This window comes from Hoplias malabaricus, chromosome 2, assembly GCF_029633855.1.
Source record: "Hoplias malabaricus isolate fHopMal1 chromosome 2, fHopMal1.hap1, whole genome shotgun sequence".
NCBI classification, from domain to species: Eukaryota; Metazoa; Chordata; class Actinopteri; order Characiformes; family Erythrinidae; genus Hoplias; species Hoplias malabaricus.
Window position 1 is genome coordinate 24,510,303 of NC_089801.1, and position 15,013 is coordinate 24,525,315.

The following is a 15,013-nucleotide window of genomic DNA, read 5'->3' on the forward strand; positions in this document are numbered from 1 at the left end:
TTGCTTTCGCCTCCAGAAGTTTCTAGCTTTTGACTGTCGGGATCTAGACAGTCATTGGCTGCTAAAGTTAAGCCCCGCCCACCTAGCAGATTCTGCACACCCTAACCCTGATTGGAAAATGACTCTAGGCCTCTATGAGGAACTGTGCATTACTAAAAGACATAATCGTTAATAAATATTTCACATGGCTTACTTGTGTTTGCCGGTCTGTCTTTTTCCAATCAGGGTAAGTTTGCTGCGCTCTCACTGATGTAGCTGGGTGTGCAGAATCTGCTGAGTGGGCGGGGCTTAACTTAAGCAGCCAATGACTGTCTAAATCCCGACCCCCGTCAAAATTCAAAAGCGAAAAGAAAGAAATTTCTGGTGGCGAAAGCGAGACAGAAGCGTAACTGAGAATAGTAGTAGAATGAATACCAAGATGTATTCTTCAAGAATATTAAACTCAAAATAGATGATTATATACAGAAATATTCAGTTTACAAACATGTTTTTATAACTCTCAATATTAATGAGTTTTCTCAATTACAATATGACATTTATTGGTTATGGATTCTGTTTTTTTTTTTTGTTTTGTTTCTCAGAAATTTGGCCCAAAATGTAGCTGGTGGTAAACTGGGCAGTTTTGTAGCACTTTTGGTGTGTGTTTACTTCTTATGCAGGTAATGGTCTCTTGGTCGATTAAACTTTAACAGCAATTCTCATGCTTTTCAACATTCTGCAGGCTCTCTGCCATCCACACGCCTCCAGATTCAGTTGCTCATGGCTCAGCCAGTGATACACACAGAGCCACAAGCCATTTCAGAGCACAAGCCATTTGAGACCCTTTGTTTTTTCCCCCATTTACAGAGCCAGGGCTGCGTACAAACAATAGAAATTTTTCCAGAAGGCAAACAGAGTGCAGAGCTAACGCAAACACACGCCACGTTTGATAGCCTTGATTTCAGGTGATTTTCAGAAATGTTGCACCAGCAGATGTTCACAACCTTTCGGACGTATATTGCACACAGTATGTCTGATTACTATTCTACGTCTGTACAATTCCCTTTCCTTATCTGCCCTTATCCACAGCAGAATTCCCAATCCTCTTGTGTTTTTCCTCCCCACCTCTTTTCCTCTCTTTGTGCAGCCTTATTTTTCACAGCTCTCATGAATAATAATGCAGCACATGAAGGGGGTTCCTCATGCCCAAGGGCCAGTCGCACTACGTATTAATGATGTATACACTCCTGAGTGATTCCACTGACCTCTTCCAGATTCAGAACACACACTCAGAGCAGAACTGTGACCCGGGACCACAGCGGGAAGCTGATAATTCCACACACACACACACAAACACACAAACACACACACTGCTAACATTAAAAGGACAGGGCAAAGAGGCAAGCCGGTTTTGAATAGGCAAATTTAGAACAAGCTGAAAGTGAAGCGTATCGACTTAAACCATGGACCATGTGCAACTGAGAGAGAGAGAGAGAGAGAGAGAGAGAGAGAGAGAGAGAGAGAGAGACTAGAAAACATGAGCCCACAGAGCTTTAAAAAAAAAAAAAAAAGAGTGGTAGGCAGAAAGAGAATTCAGTTGTCAGAGGCATAGAATCAGAATCTGAGAGAGAGGGGAGTGAGAGAGAGAATATTATAAAGTTAGAGGATTCAACAGTCAGGGTGGCAGAGTTACAGAAAGAGGGGGAGAAGTGTTGACAGAAAAAGTGAGCCTAGAACGCAAAGAGAGAGCTATAAAGAGAAAGTGTCAGAAAATCAGATAGAGATAGAGAGACACAGAGAGAGAGAGAGAAAGACAGTGAGATTGAGAGAGAGACTGAGTGAGAGGGAATGATTCTGCTTTCTGACACAGAGAATTATTTATGGGCAGAGAGCAGTGGATGCCGGTAAGCAAGAGTCTCAGCGGGGGGAGGAGGAAGAGTGCTTTGGAACAGCGCAGCATTTTGAGAAGCCAGCACACGGCAGATGAGCCGAAATGCTGACCACTGACCTCCAGTCTAGCGCAGTCCATAGGGGAACATAGGGCCTGCAGAATATACCACACACTAATCATGAAGCCTGCAGCATAGTGAGAGAACCATACAAAAACTCCCAGTAAAGATTCTGGGGGTGTTCTGACCAGGCAAAGTGTCCACACGGTCAGACCAGCGTATATATTTAGGACTGTTAGTCTGATTTCTGTGTGCTCAGCACACATTATGACAGCCCAATAAAGAACAATAGCCGTCATTTCAGTGAGAAAGCTATCAAGTCACATGACCTGAGCAGTGGGCAGGTGTGTGACTCAAGTTCTGTTCTGAACTAGCCAAGAAACACCCGCGGTCCAGGTTTGTTGTTTATAAAAGCCACCTAGCAGCTTCATTCTTTCATTTTCTTTAGTGGCTTCATCCTGTTCAGGGTCATGGTGAGTCAAGTGTGGATAGAATCCACAACCCCAGGATCTTGGAGGTGTTGGGCAGAAACACTACCAGCCACAGGGCTGTTCATTTACCAAATACACAAGGTGCAAAATGGAGTTCTAATTAACCCTTTGAACTCTGTCGCTGCCCCGATGTGTGCGACCTGCCCGATTTTGCATGCTTCGCCTAGCCTCTCGATGTTGTACATAGACCTTTACACATGAAGTTATAGCAGCCTTCAAGAGTGAGTAACTTTAAACACACTACATGGGTTAGTTTTCCTCACTGTCCTTTACAGATTTAAACAACTGGAGCACCTACAAAGTGTGCTTATTTACAGCTGAAGATATCCATATAGATATGTAGAGGCATTCTTCTGTTTAAACAAAATTTGACGAATAATGACGTGAGACACACATTCTGTTCAACCAAAAGGAGCTCTGTCTATCTACAATTATTAATAAAGGAATTAAGCATGCTCTTCTTTGCATGTGCAGTCCAAATCCGGCTTCTGCCCAAATCTGGTAGCGACAGATCCTCTGAAAACTTCAAAATCAGTTTTAAGCGGCGGCCCCTGTTGTAGTGTTATGGTATCTGTTAATCCTACAGAGCCTGTTTCTTAAAGCGTAGAAGCACAGGTCGGTCACAGGATGGCACTGTAGCGAATTGGTCAGCTCTAAATGTTTCTCCTCTCCAAAAGGTGGGATGACACTGCTTTTAAAAATTCTGTTTTAGTGTGAAGACAAATGTGCCTCATGGCTCTTACGTGTGATGCTGAAATGTGTGGTGGCGTAGTTTGACGTTCATTCATTCATTGAATGTATCCAGTTCCCTGGATCCCGCGTGACAACACACACTCACACATTCACACACATTTATGGACACTTTACAGTAGCCAATTCACCTACCAACGTGCGTTTTTTGACCGTGGGAGGAAACAGAAGCACATGGAGGAAACCTATGCAGACACAGGGAGAACACACTAAATTCCACTGAGACAGACACCCGGAGCAGGGCTTGAACCCACAACCCATACAAGTAAAACAAAATGACCCCCCCCCCCCATTACAAGAGGGTATTTCACACACTCTCAAATACCTAGACGTCTGGACAACTGACCACACATATGAACATGATTACAGCAGGCAGACCAGGTTGAACAAGACTCCATGCGCCGATATCTCACGCAGATTCAAGTCCAATGTCTGCCAGAAGAAAAAACCCTGCTTCCATGGGGTTCATTGTGTTGCTGTGGCTACACCGCTGTCAGTCTCTGCGCAGTCTGAAACACCCACACAGATCTAATCAGCCGGAGACGTCAAGTTCTTCCAGCTTTTTTCAAGTAGTTCCAAACCTAATATTTTGTCCTGCGTACGGTTTTTCCACTGAGAGTCAATGGATTCACATCAGAAGGATGTTTAACAATTGAAATATGAATTGTGCTATAATCTTGCAGGTTTGTGTTGGATTAATTTGAACATGATGTTTGTTCTGTGCGCAGCAGGGTGTCAAATGGTTTTAGCTTCTGAACATTTGTCTTTACATCAGGGCTTGACGTTTTTAAAACTCCCATTCATTCCCATTTTCCCGTTCTAAAATCTAGCTTTGAATATGGACATAATGCCAAATATATAATATTCAAATTCTATTTTCAAAATCACCATTTTAAATCGTCTAAACCAAATCTCTGAGATACTTTTGTATACAATATCATACCCAAAAACAGCAAATTGATGCACATGCTTTTACAGCACCTTTTCCTTGATGTCATTTTTAATACCATGCAACTGTCATCATAAAACAACAGAAGAGCAGAAAAAAGAGCAGAAGAATATTTGAATTTTCAATTACAATTATATGTTACAAAAACAACAATACCTCTAATACATGTGACCATATTTAGGGAATGTTTTATTTATTTACTTATTTTATATATTGCCTAATGAAAAAAAAAAATAATCCAAACATTGTGCTGATATATACATTTATTTTCATTTATACATTTTAAGACACTACAAAACATGTAACTTCAACTACTTTAACGTGGACATCCACAATAATGTGCACATCTTCCAAGAAAAGAACTGGTTATAGAATTAGCTTCTCATGAGCCTTAGGTTGTCTCCCCCATGCCAAGCCTTAGCTAGAACTGCAGAACTGTGTTTTCTGGAGTCCTGGAGCTCAGCACAATAGTTTTTTCGGAGGGGTTGGTAAGTTGCAGTGAAGTTAAGAAAGAATCCAGAGCTAATCCTTCCACATACGTTCCTCACCTTATTAATACTGTTGTGAAAGAATGCAATCAAATCTTCACAGAAATATTCTAATGTCTTTTCTAAAGCCTGCCCAGTAGAGTGTATATTGTTGTACAGGAAAGAAGCGAGGGGTATGAGGTTGTGTGTAAGAGGCACATTAAACACATGATGTATTTCTGATTAAGCTGCCGGACTCAAAGGGGTAATCGAATGAAAAGAGGAAAGAACACACAGAGCACAGCTGACAAGACCAACAAGGTTGGCTGGATTAATTATCCACATTTGTGTGTGTAGAGGAAGAAAAGGCAAGAGAGAGAGAGAGAGAGAGAGAGAGAGAGAGAGAGAGAGAAGCAAACAGACGCACAGCTTCTGCATAAACAGAAAAGGTCTTTCCCAGAATCTCTGTAAATCCCAGGAACTGAGCTGAGTGTGTATGCAGAATTACACTTTCAGTGAAATCCACCTGAAAGAGGCCATTGACCACAAAAATAAAAGCCAACGCCAACTACTATTTTTCATATTCCATGTCACTGATGATGATGTATGCAGGGGACATTCCAGAATGAAAGAAAAATCAAGACTCAAGTGTAGGGATGAAAGCTTCAGCCACGTCAGTGACTGGGATTGAGGGGTCATATCGTTGCATTCACATCACCAGGCTGAAGTGATTGAAATCTCATGTGTGACCTACACTGTGCACTACACGAGGTGGATGGAGCCATTTGGGATTCAGCCAATCCCTGTGGTGAAGCAGTAAAAGCTGCACATTGCAGACAGACACAGGACTTACACTCATGAATGTGACCGGGATTCAGGATGTGAACTGAATTGATTAATGATATGTCTAAGTGTCCTTGGTCTCTCAGGGTGGGACTGATTGGCCTTCCTCTTACTGTTAGCTGCAGCCACAGCCTCTACTCTTCTAGGAGGGCTTTAGATTAGATGTTGGAACATTTCTGTGAGGACTGGCATTTTTATATGGGAACCGGCAAAGTCAAATACTGATGTTGGATGATTAGTTCAGGATCATGAAAGCTACTCCCAAAGCTACTCTGGAGAACACTTGGAGTTAGTGAATTCAGCTTCTGGGCATTAGGCTGTGAAGCAGTGGAAGGAGGTGGAAGGAGGTCATATCTGAGAACCAGAACATCAAATGTGTCCAGGGCTGATCTACTATGAATTGGGTACGTTATTTGAAAACCATCACATTAAACATGGACATCAGGCCAGTTTCCAATACTGCAGTCACAGTTTGTTTCACATTTTTACACAGAAATGTATCTAAAATCAACATGTTTAAGACTGTGGGGCTCTTCTTAGTAGCACCACACTAAGCAGTTACAATAGCAGTTTTTTATGTGGTCAATATTGTCCCAGAAATAATTGTGGTAAACTCTATTATAGTCATTTTAAGACCAGTTAATGCCACTGATATAATGAAAGAGCAATGAAATTAGAGCAAATAAATTGTTATAAGGATATTGAACTTTGGAATTGAAAACATAAAAATATAAAACATAAATATAATAAAACCGCAGTTTTCAAACAAGTCCACATAACGGCTCCAGACTTGAAAAATCCAGGGGAAAGAACAGCGCTACTGGCTTAAATATTAGGGACATTTATTCTTCTGTAAACAAATGAACCAGTTAACACAATGGCCAATACTGAGGTCAGAAATATTATTGAGGACATATCTATATATTGTACAATAAGTCGATAATGTGATTATGGTGACAGACGTAACAACTCAAGTCTGACATTATATCACGGAAAATTAGAGATGCAGCAGCAACTGAGAATAAGAAACAAAACACAATCAAAATAATGATGTATTGAGTCATGTTCAACAAACATTCAAAATAAAAAAACAAAAGCTTTTCTCCTTCATATTCCTTCAGTCCAACACCTACACACACACACACACACACACACACACACACACACACACACACACACACACACACACCACTTGCTTACAAAGACGTAGCGTGGCACTGATAATAATACGCTTGTTCCTGCTCGGCACCTATTCTACCCTGTAATTAGTGTAACACTTTACATAGTCTGATAAAGACACAGCGTGGATCTAAACATCAAAGCCTTGAATCAAATAACTGTGCATTCAGACTGTGGAGCGAGGAGGAGTTAATCTAGGAATGTTACTCACATACAGATCCTTTAAAGGTGCACCCATAGTGGACAGAGATGCCCCTTCAGTGAAGCATCACAATGTTTTTGAAGCTGCAATTGTAAGGTAAAATGCTACTTAGTACTAGTTTAAAGTCAGTTTCATATGACTAACCACCAGGGTCTAAATACTTCCATGCATTGTATACATTGGCATGGGTGTAAAGAAACACACACAGCCAGGCAGTGGCCGGCAGTCATCCCAGCACCCGGGGAGCAGCTGGGTGTTAGGAGCCTTCCTCAAGAGCATGTCAGTCATGGAGGTTGAGGGAGGAGACAGTGCTGTTCCTTCACTCCCCCTCCCCAAATTTTCCTGCCTTGACAGTCATATAAATGAACCAGGACATGATAAGAAGCGTCACCAAGACCACTTCATCAGATAGGGAGATTACTGTAGAACTGCAGTGAATAAACCTCCATTACAAATACCACTGGATAGCTGACTGTGCAGAAAATTATATATACACACACACATATGTTCACACATCCCCTGGAGCGTCTCCATGGTGGTGGGTATCCATATGCTCCTATGGATGGGTTGCTTATAAAACGCCTTTGACAATTTCCTTTGTAGCATGGGTGTTCTTGACAGTGCAAAGCAGCCTTTCTGTCTACCTCCAGTCGACTACCTCCTCCCCTCATTCTGTTCTCCTTCTTCTCTCATCCCTTGTTCATACATTCGTGTTGACATGGGAACCCCCACACTTCTTTCATCTGTGACTCCTTCTCTACACTACCACCCTCCAAACACACACATACACACACCTCTCTGTCTGACAGCAGTAGTGTGATTCTACTCCGACACAGGGAACGCTAAGGAGAGGATGGTAGTGCCACTCTCCAAAAGAGAAAAGTGCTAGGGAGACACACTGGTGTGTTTACGTGTAAATTGGAGGACTAATTACTAGAGAAGCCTCCAGCGAGCATACTTGCTGAGTCAGAGGGAAAGTGGAAGCAGAAGTGACGGTGCCAAAGCCATTGTGCTACACCAGAATGTTCCGGAACAAACTTGACGAGACCTCAAACACAAACCTGCAACAGGATATGTGGAAACAAGGAGCAGGATATCAAATTAAACATTACTGTCAATGTTGTGCTAGCAGCGGCTGACTGAGATGCATACAGGACTGCTGGTGAAACAGGGACCAGTGAAATCCAAGCCAAAGCAAAGGCAGATCACATTACACATGGATCAATATTAGGTCTGCAACAAGCTATTATTTCGAAATCAACTATTATTTGATTAATCCACAAAGTGAACCACATTGATTATTGCTGTTTCTGGGATCTGTATTTTTGTGGTTGATTTGGGCTGGACGATATGGCTAAAATTTATATCACGATATATTTTTTAAATTTCGGTCGATACCATATAATTCCGATATCAATATTAACAAATTAAATGCCACAGAGATGCCAAGATCATACGAGAAACATGATATCACCGTCAGACATAAACCATTTGACTCAATATTAATATTTTTGCAATGTGAAATGAACTGATAACAGTGCCTTGTAATGAATGTCAGTCAGTGATAGATGCTGTAAATAATGTACATTGTTATTGGAACATTTTGTATTGCTATATATATATTGATATTGAATTATTGCCCAGCCCTAGGTTCATCTATGGTTCCATAACTTGTGATAAACAGTATTATTTTATGCAAATGATATACTGGTATAATTGCATAATAATGCAATTACATCCCTTTTAAAGAGCACAGTGGCGCAGCAGGTAGTGTCGCAATCACACAGCTCCAGGGGCCTGGAGGTTGTGGGTTCGATTCCTGCTCCGGGTGACTGTCTGTGAGGAGTTGGTGTGTTCTCCCTTTGTCCGCGTGGGTTTCCTCTAGGTGCTCCGGTTTCCTCCCACAGTCCAAAAACACACGTTGGTAGGTGGATTGGCGACTCAAAAGTGTCCGTAGGTGTGAATGTGAGTGTGTGTGTTGCCCTGTGAAGGACTGGCGCCCCCTCCAGGGTGTATTCCCGCCTTGTGCCCAATGATTCCAGGTAGGCTCTGGACCCACCGCGACCCTGAACTGGATAAGCGCTTACAGATAATGTATGTAAATGTTTAAATATCTTAAATAAATAAAACATAAAATAAAACCACTGTTTACAAACAACGCCAGACTGCCATTGTAAATGAAAAGCTGTTCTTACTGACTTGCCTGCTTAAAAAAATGTAAATAATCAACTGTCTAAAAAATCTTCAGCGCATGAAAATTTTATTATTAAACCAGAAAGCATTTTTCAAAACACTGCTAACAGCAGCATTAAATATCTTCTTCAATTTAATTTTTGCAAATGGTCCTTTTAGGCAGTAAAACAACGAGCCTGAATCTTTGCTAAACCTGATTCCCATTTCAGGATGTTTTCTATGGGAATAGAGGCTATGACTCCAGAGGTGGAGGGTAAGGAGCGAGAGGCTGGAGCAAAAGGCTGTTGGTCTCACTAGAAGCACAGAGCACTGGTCATTTGACCTCAGTTCTAGAACATATAAGTTATAACTTATGATCCCTAAATTCTTGAAATCATTCATGAGATGAAACATTTCAATAACTTAAAATTTAAATTTTCATTCTGTTCTGCCAACAGGTGTGGTCTCATTCTAATCCTGTCAGACACACGACTGCGATATCAAGCACACATCACAACACACAGCACTTCAACAGCCGTAAATTGCGTGACTGAACGTGTTAATTGCTAGCCGTGATGTAAATCAATAGCAGCAGAAGAGAACTATAATATGTGTACAACATGATATGTTATGATAATGTCATACACTTATAATTTGATGCATCAATTCAGCATCAGTACACCCTTCAGCCAGAGGTTCTCACCCATGGAAACCTCATTCAGCAATCTATGTCACAGTGAAGGGGGCAGGAAGAGGGAGGGGAATAGCTTTACGTTGTTCATTCTATAAATCAAGGCATATATCAGGTATTTGGTACAGGCTGTAATTACCAAAGCTTATTTTGTTGGTGGCCACACCAATCTAGGCAAGTCCAAACTGTGCTGTAAATAATTAATGGCAACTTGAAAATGTGCATACCCCTAGCAAATGAGCCCATCTATCATAATGGCAGGCTGCATTATACACTATAATGTGGCTTCTGTGTTTTTCTACAGCAGTTGTCCGCCTTTTAAAATAGTTTAAAATGAACCCACTTTCTTGCATCGATTCTACCTGTGGTCTCAGAATAAGCCTCTTTCATATTCCCAGTCTCTTTTTCGCTCTCTCTCTCCCTCAATGACCGGCCAACAGCATGCAGCAGAATTCTGTTCTGACTAATAGAGTCTTTTCATTGACCAGCCGGAAAAGGCCACAGTGGCCACACACACACACACACACATACACATACACATACACACACACATACACACACACATACACACACACACACACAGGAAGCCTTCAGCACATTCATTCACACCCACCAGGAGTGGGCGAAGGCTGCCTGTGGTCTCGCCAAGAGCCTCTAATGCTGCTGAATTATGGTAGAGTGCAGAGTGGATTGAATGGAACCTACGCCTGCACAGCCAAGCAAAGCAAAGCATCCCCGCTGCAGTGAATAAGCAAAGTTTCAGCCGCTAGATTAGTTACACAAGGTGCAGTACTTTGGCATTTATGAAATAAAGTAAGTGAACCTAGAGGTGAGCAATGTGACAAAATGCCATCAGTAGTTGGTGCAACATATTTCTCTGAATTTATTGTTGGTAACATGAAAAGAGAGATTTTGCCCAATCATAGGTGGCCTATAGGATGTTTTGGTCACATGATTATGACAACGTGCAAAGTCCAGATGGAGGGCAGGAGGTGAAAACAAAAAAAAAGAAGAGATTGAGGTGAGGAGCTTGTATTGTGCTACTTTATAAGATATCACCAGAGAAAATCAGAACCTATGTTGGAAATGATATTAATGTAATGGAGAGTGATTTATAATTTAACTGTAAAATTAGCTGCTATCGAAGCAGAATAAGAACTGTCTCCATCTCCTGATGTCCTTTACCTCAAGGACACTAACGAAAGATTACAAAAGTATTCAGAAATACATCTTGTTTTTAGCTGTTGGGTTGACCTCAGAATAAAGGTACACAACAATGACTGATTTGTTCCCCTGTGGATTATCCGAGCAACAAAATCGTTCAGTGCTGCAGTGCCCCTTGACTTTAATGCTACAGTTGTTTGCTTACGGTAACGTTCAGTTTTAAGTCCATCACCAGTGGACACCCACATCACACACAGAATTCAGCAAAATACAATACTCGCTCCTCATAGACCACACAATCAAATCAGCTTTCACTTTCCACCTTAAATGGTGAAGAAGGTACATGGAATGGGACACTGGTGAATAAAAGGCTGACTTTTATTGTGTTTTGCACATTTCTGCGGATGCAGTGGCCATGCACTGGTGATAGATTTAAAACAACATTTACAAGAAACACGACTAGAACCAGAATCTTCGAAACATCTCATCCAATCTCATCCTGACCTCAGGAGGTGGCTGACAAGCTGTTTTCGCCAGCGCTGGACAGTAATGCCGTAAATGTAATTCATTACTGTACTTAAGTAGTTTCAAAGTCAAATATCTTACTTATTACTCCACTACATTATGAGAACTCTGTGATTAAGTTTGTCTCATGGGTACATTTAAAATAAATAAATAATTACACCAATCAGGGTACAGCTCGCACTTTGTTAAAAGTGGATTGGCCTAGACAGAGCAGCAGCCCTATCTGACGTTTAACCTGTAAAACATAATTAAATGTTTCTATTTGATGATGTATATCATTTATACCAAAACCTGCAGTGTGTTCCAAGGGAAGAAATGGTGACACACTGTACATTACACTGCAAACATCAAATGGTTCGTTGCCCACAACGTAATATATAACATTGGCAAAAGGTAAAAGCCAGGGAAGGAGAGAGATTTTGGTTTTGAAATAAATGTTTTCCTCTCAGTCATTTCTCCTCGTTTCCATTCTGCGTCTGTCCTGTCAGGCGGCATGATACAGAGGCATCCTTCAAGCCCTGCACAATCAATACACAGACGATAAATTCAGTGAGCCCAGCCAGTAATCAGAGTCGAGTATAGGTCACATACCCCAATATTGCTGTAACTAATCCCACCATAATACCAGAGACTGTAATAGCTTACATTTAACCCAAGACTGCAATCCTTTAATGCTGTGAACGACAGATTTTCAGAAGACTTGCCTCAAAGTCTCCCGTCATACAAAAGAGTGTCAGCAAATATTTAACGGCTAAGGGATTTGCCCCAGTACTGGACAGAAATGAGGTTTAGCCCAATAGAAGACACGAGGAGTTTCATCACTCATCTGAGGTTTTGGTACATTTCCCCAACATTAAACAGGAATACATTTATAATTAACTAATGAACCTGTAAAATAATGAAGTAAAAAAGATGAAAGAGAGTTTTTTTTCATAGAATACATTTCACATTCATATTTAAAGACACATTTACTGCTGAACAAGCATGACACTTGTAGAAAAAGAGAAACAGAGAAAGGGACAGAGGTGTTCACCGTTCTGGAAATATATCACTGACAGTTTTGTACAGAGTTTAGGGACAGGGGACTGGAAATGGCCAGTTAGGAAGTGTAGCATTAGGACAACAGGAAATTTACCTCACAGTATGTCATATAAAGTTAATGTATATCACTTTTAACAACAGGGGAAGTTTTTATATATTTCTCATTAGATTTACACTGGTGTGACAAGTGCTCCATCTTTATATTTGCCCCAGTCAAAGCCAAAACATCTCTCTTTGATATTTGCCCAAGTATAAGACAAAATGGGGTGTGAACGCATTGGGGTGAGTTCCATAGACTGAGAACATTCCATAGACTTCCATTCATTTGTGGAGACTTCCGACTGGCCCACCTTATTCCTAAATACACCTACCCTAAACTTTACACCCTAACCTTAACATGTCTTTACCTTAAAATGTAATAACTACATTGTGGGGACCAGCGTTTAGTCTCCATATGGAGGAAAAGTCCCCACAATGTGAGTGTGTAAACAGGTTTGGACCCACAATGTGAGGTATTACTGACACACACACACACACAGTATGTGATTATCAACGGTCTACACACCGCTCACAGGCCACCGCTCAGAGCAGAAATATTCCAAAACTGAAAGTTGTACTCACCGTTTTCTCGCTCGCGTTTATTCGAGTCTGCGGCGGGAAGCACGTTTGGCTTCGCTGAACCGACTCGGTCCTGTTTTTGGACACTCGGCTTTATCACACGGACGTAAACACAAATGAATCCGACTCGAGCTTCTGCTTTCATTTCGACGAGAACCGCCCCCTCGGCTCGGTTTTTGGTCGCTTCTTGTGCTCCGGTCTGAGGGCAGAGACAAGTCCCATCCCTCCCCTTCTCTCACTCTCTCTCTCTCTCTCTCGCTCTGCGTCTATGAGACTCGCTCAGTTTTCGGGGTTCCGTTGAGAAGCACCTCTCAGAGCCGCGGTGAACGGACCGTTGGTTATGAAACGTCCTGGTGAATGGTGGAGCTCGCGGATAACCGGGTCCGGTGAGGAACTTCCATGCTTCATTAAAACATTTTCCTCTCTCGCTCTTAAGGTTTGGTCCTAAAGCCCGCCCGTTTCTTCATTCCCGAGCCGAGGAGGAGGAGGGGGGCTCAGTAACAGCACAGGTTTAGTAGCCTGCACCATTTTATTAAAAACACAATAAGTCGAGCAGTTGAACACGAGGTGTAACATATTTGTGGTTCAAATTGGTAATGTGGGAAAACTGAACCGCTGCTGCCCTGTGATAAACAAGCCAGCCTCTGAATGATGGTGTTATTAAAGGGGCACTTTTGTGATAAATCTACTTTACATTGATTAATTCATAGTCTGTAGCCGCTTGTCCAGTTCAGGGTTGTGGTGGGTCCATAGCGCAAGGTGAGAAAACACCCTTGGACCCAAGACAGGGCGTCATCACACACTCACAGCTAAGGACACCTTTGAGTCGCCAATCCACCTACCAATGTGTGTTATTGGATGTAGCACCTGGAGGAAACCCATATGGACACAGGGAGAACACACCCAACTCCACACAGACAGTCACCCGGAGTGAGTTAGTCAGCCAAGCCCCCTGACAGGCACTAGTGATGTGTCATTCTTGAAAGATCCAGTTCCAAGCCAAATTTCAAATCCATATTCTTTATGGTTGTGCCCAAATTTGACTGTCTCTCACCAGAAAAAGATCCCAGCAAACATACAACACTGTCAAAAGGTGGAACAGTTACAGAAAGTCATTATTAAACAACACTGCCGTATTGTGACTGTGTCTACTTACTGGCAACTTTCCACAGAGTTCTATGCTAAACATAATCATTTTCTTCAGGCAGAGGTCACTTTGTGTTGGGAAAAGGGGCTTTAGATGCTTTTACACGCTGTAACATTAGAAATGATTCATTTCAACTGAGGTAAATAAGCTTGACCCCACACTGAAGTTTGAGCCTGTGTACTATCTGTACTCCAGTGTCTCTCTGACTGTTTGGATCCCACTTTGTGAATGGGGCATAATGATGTGACTATGTGATGCAAACACTCAGGTATTGTATTCACTCATCCCCCTGGATGGGAGAGTTTTATTACTGAAGAGATGGGTAAAATGGGCTTTCCCAAATAAATGAATCCACTGTGAACAGGACTAAAGTGTAAATGAGAGGAGCTGATAAAACATAAATAAAGCCACTGGTTTCAGACCTAACAGCCCAGAATAGAGAGACCAGAGGAGAAAGGAACAGAGTAAAAGGCTAAAATATTAATGTACTATTAGATAATGTAATCACTGTTACAGGACCAGTTAGGGAAGAAAAAAGCAAACATGGTAAAGAAAAGTGTGAGCACAACTGTTTCACAAACACATTTGACAGGTCTAAATGGCTAAAACACTGACTTAATTATTGAATACGGAATTACATAAATTAAATGAATATTAATGTTTAATGTAAAAATACTATAATTAATAATGAGGAATTGTGAAGCTGGTTCTCTCGGAGTTGGCCTGTGTGCTCTGTGAGGCCAGAGAAAGCTCATCAGTGACATGAAGAAGCCCATTGTAGTTCAAATAGTGCAACTGTGAGAAAGGACCAGCTCAAGGTCCTGAAGCCTGAGATTGTTATTTGGT

General features: G+C 41.6%; 1 protein-coding gene across 2 annotated transcripts in view; it reads right to left on the reverse strand.

Moving 5' to 3' along the window:
- The window catches only part of camkk1a (calcium/calmodulin-dependent protein kinase kinase 1, alpha a), a 105,183-nt gene extending 91,714 nt beyond the window's left edge, over window positions 1–13,469 (reverse strand). For both annotated transcript variants that reach the window (XM_066661676.1, XM_066661675.1), the window contains exon 1: window positions 13,024–13,469. The gene's annotated coding sequence lies outside the window, so the exon portion shown is untranslated. The remainder of the gene's footprint in view (window positions 1–13,023) is intronic.
- Between the last annotated feature and the right edge of the window lie 1,544 nt (window positions 13,470–15,013).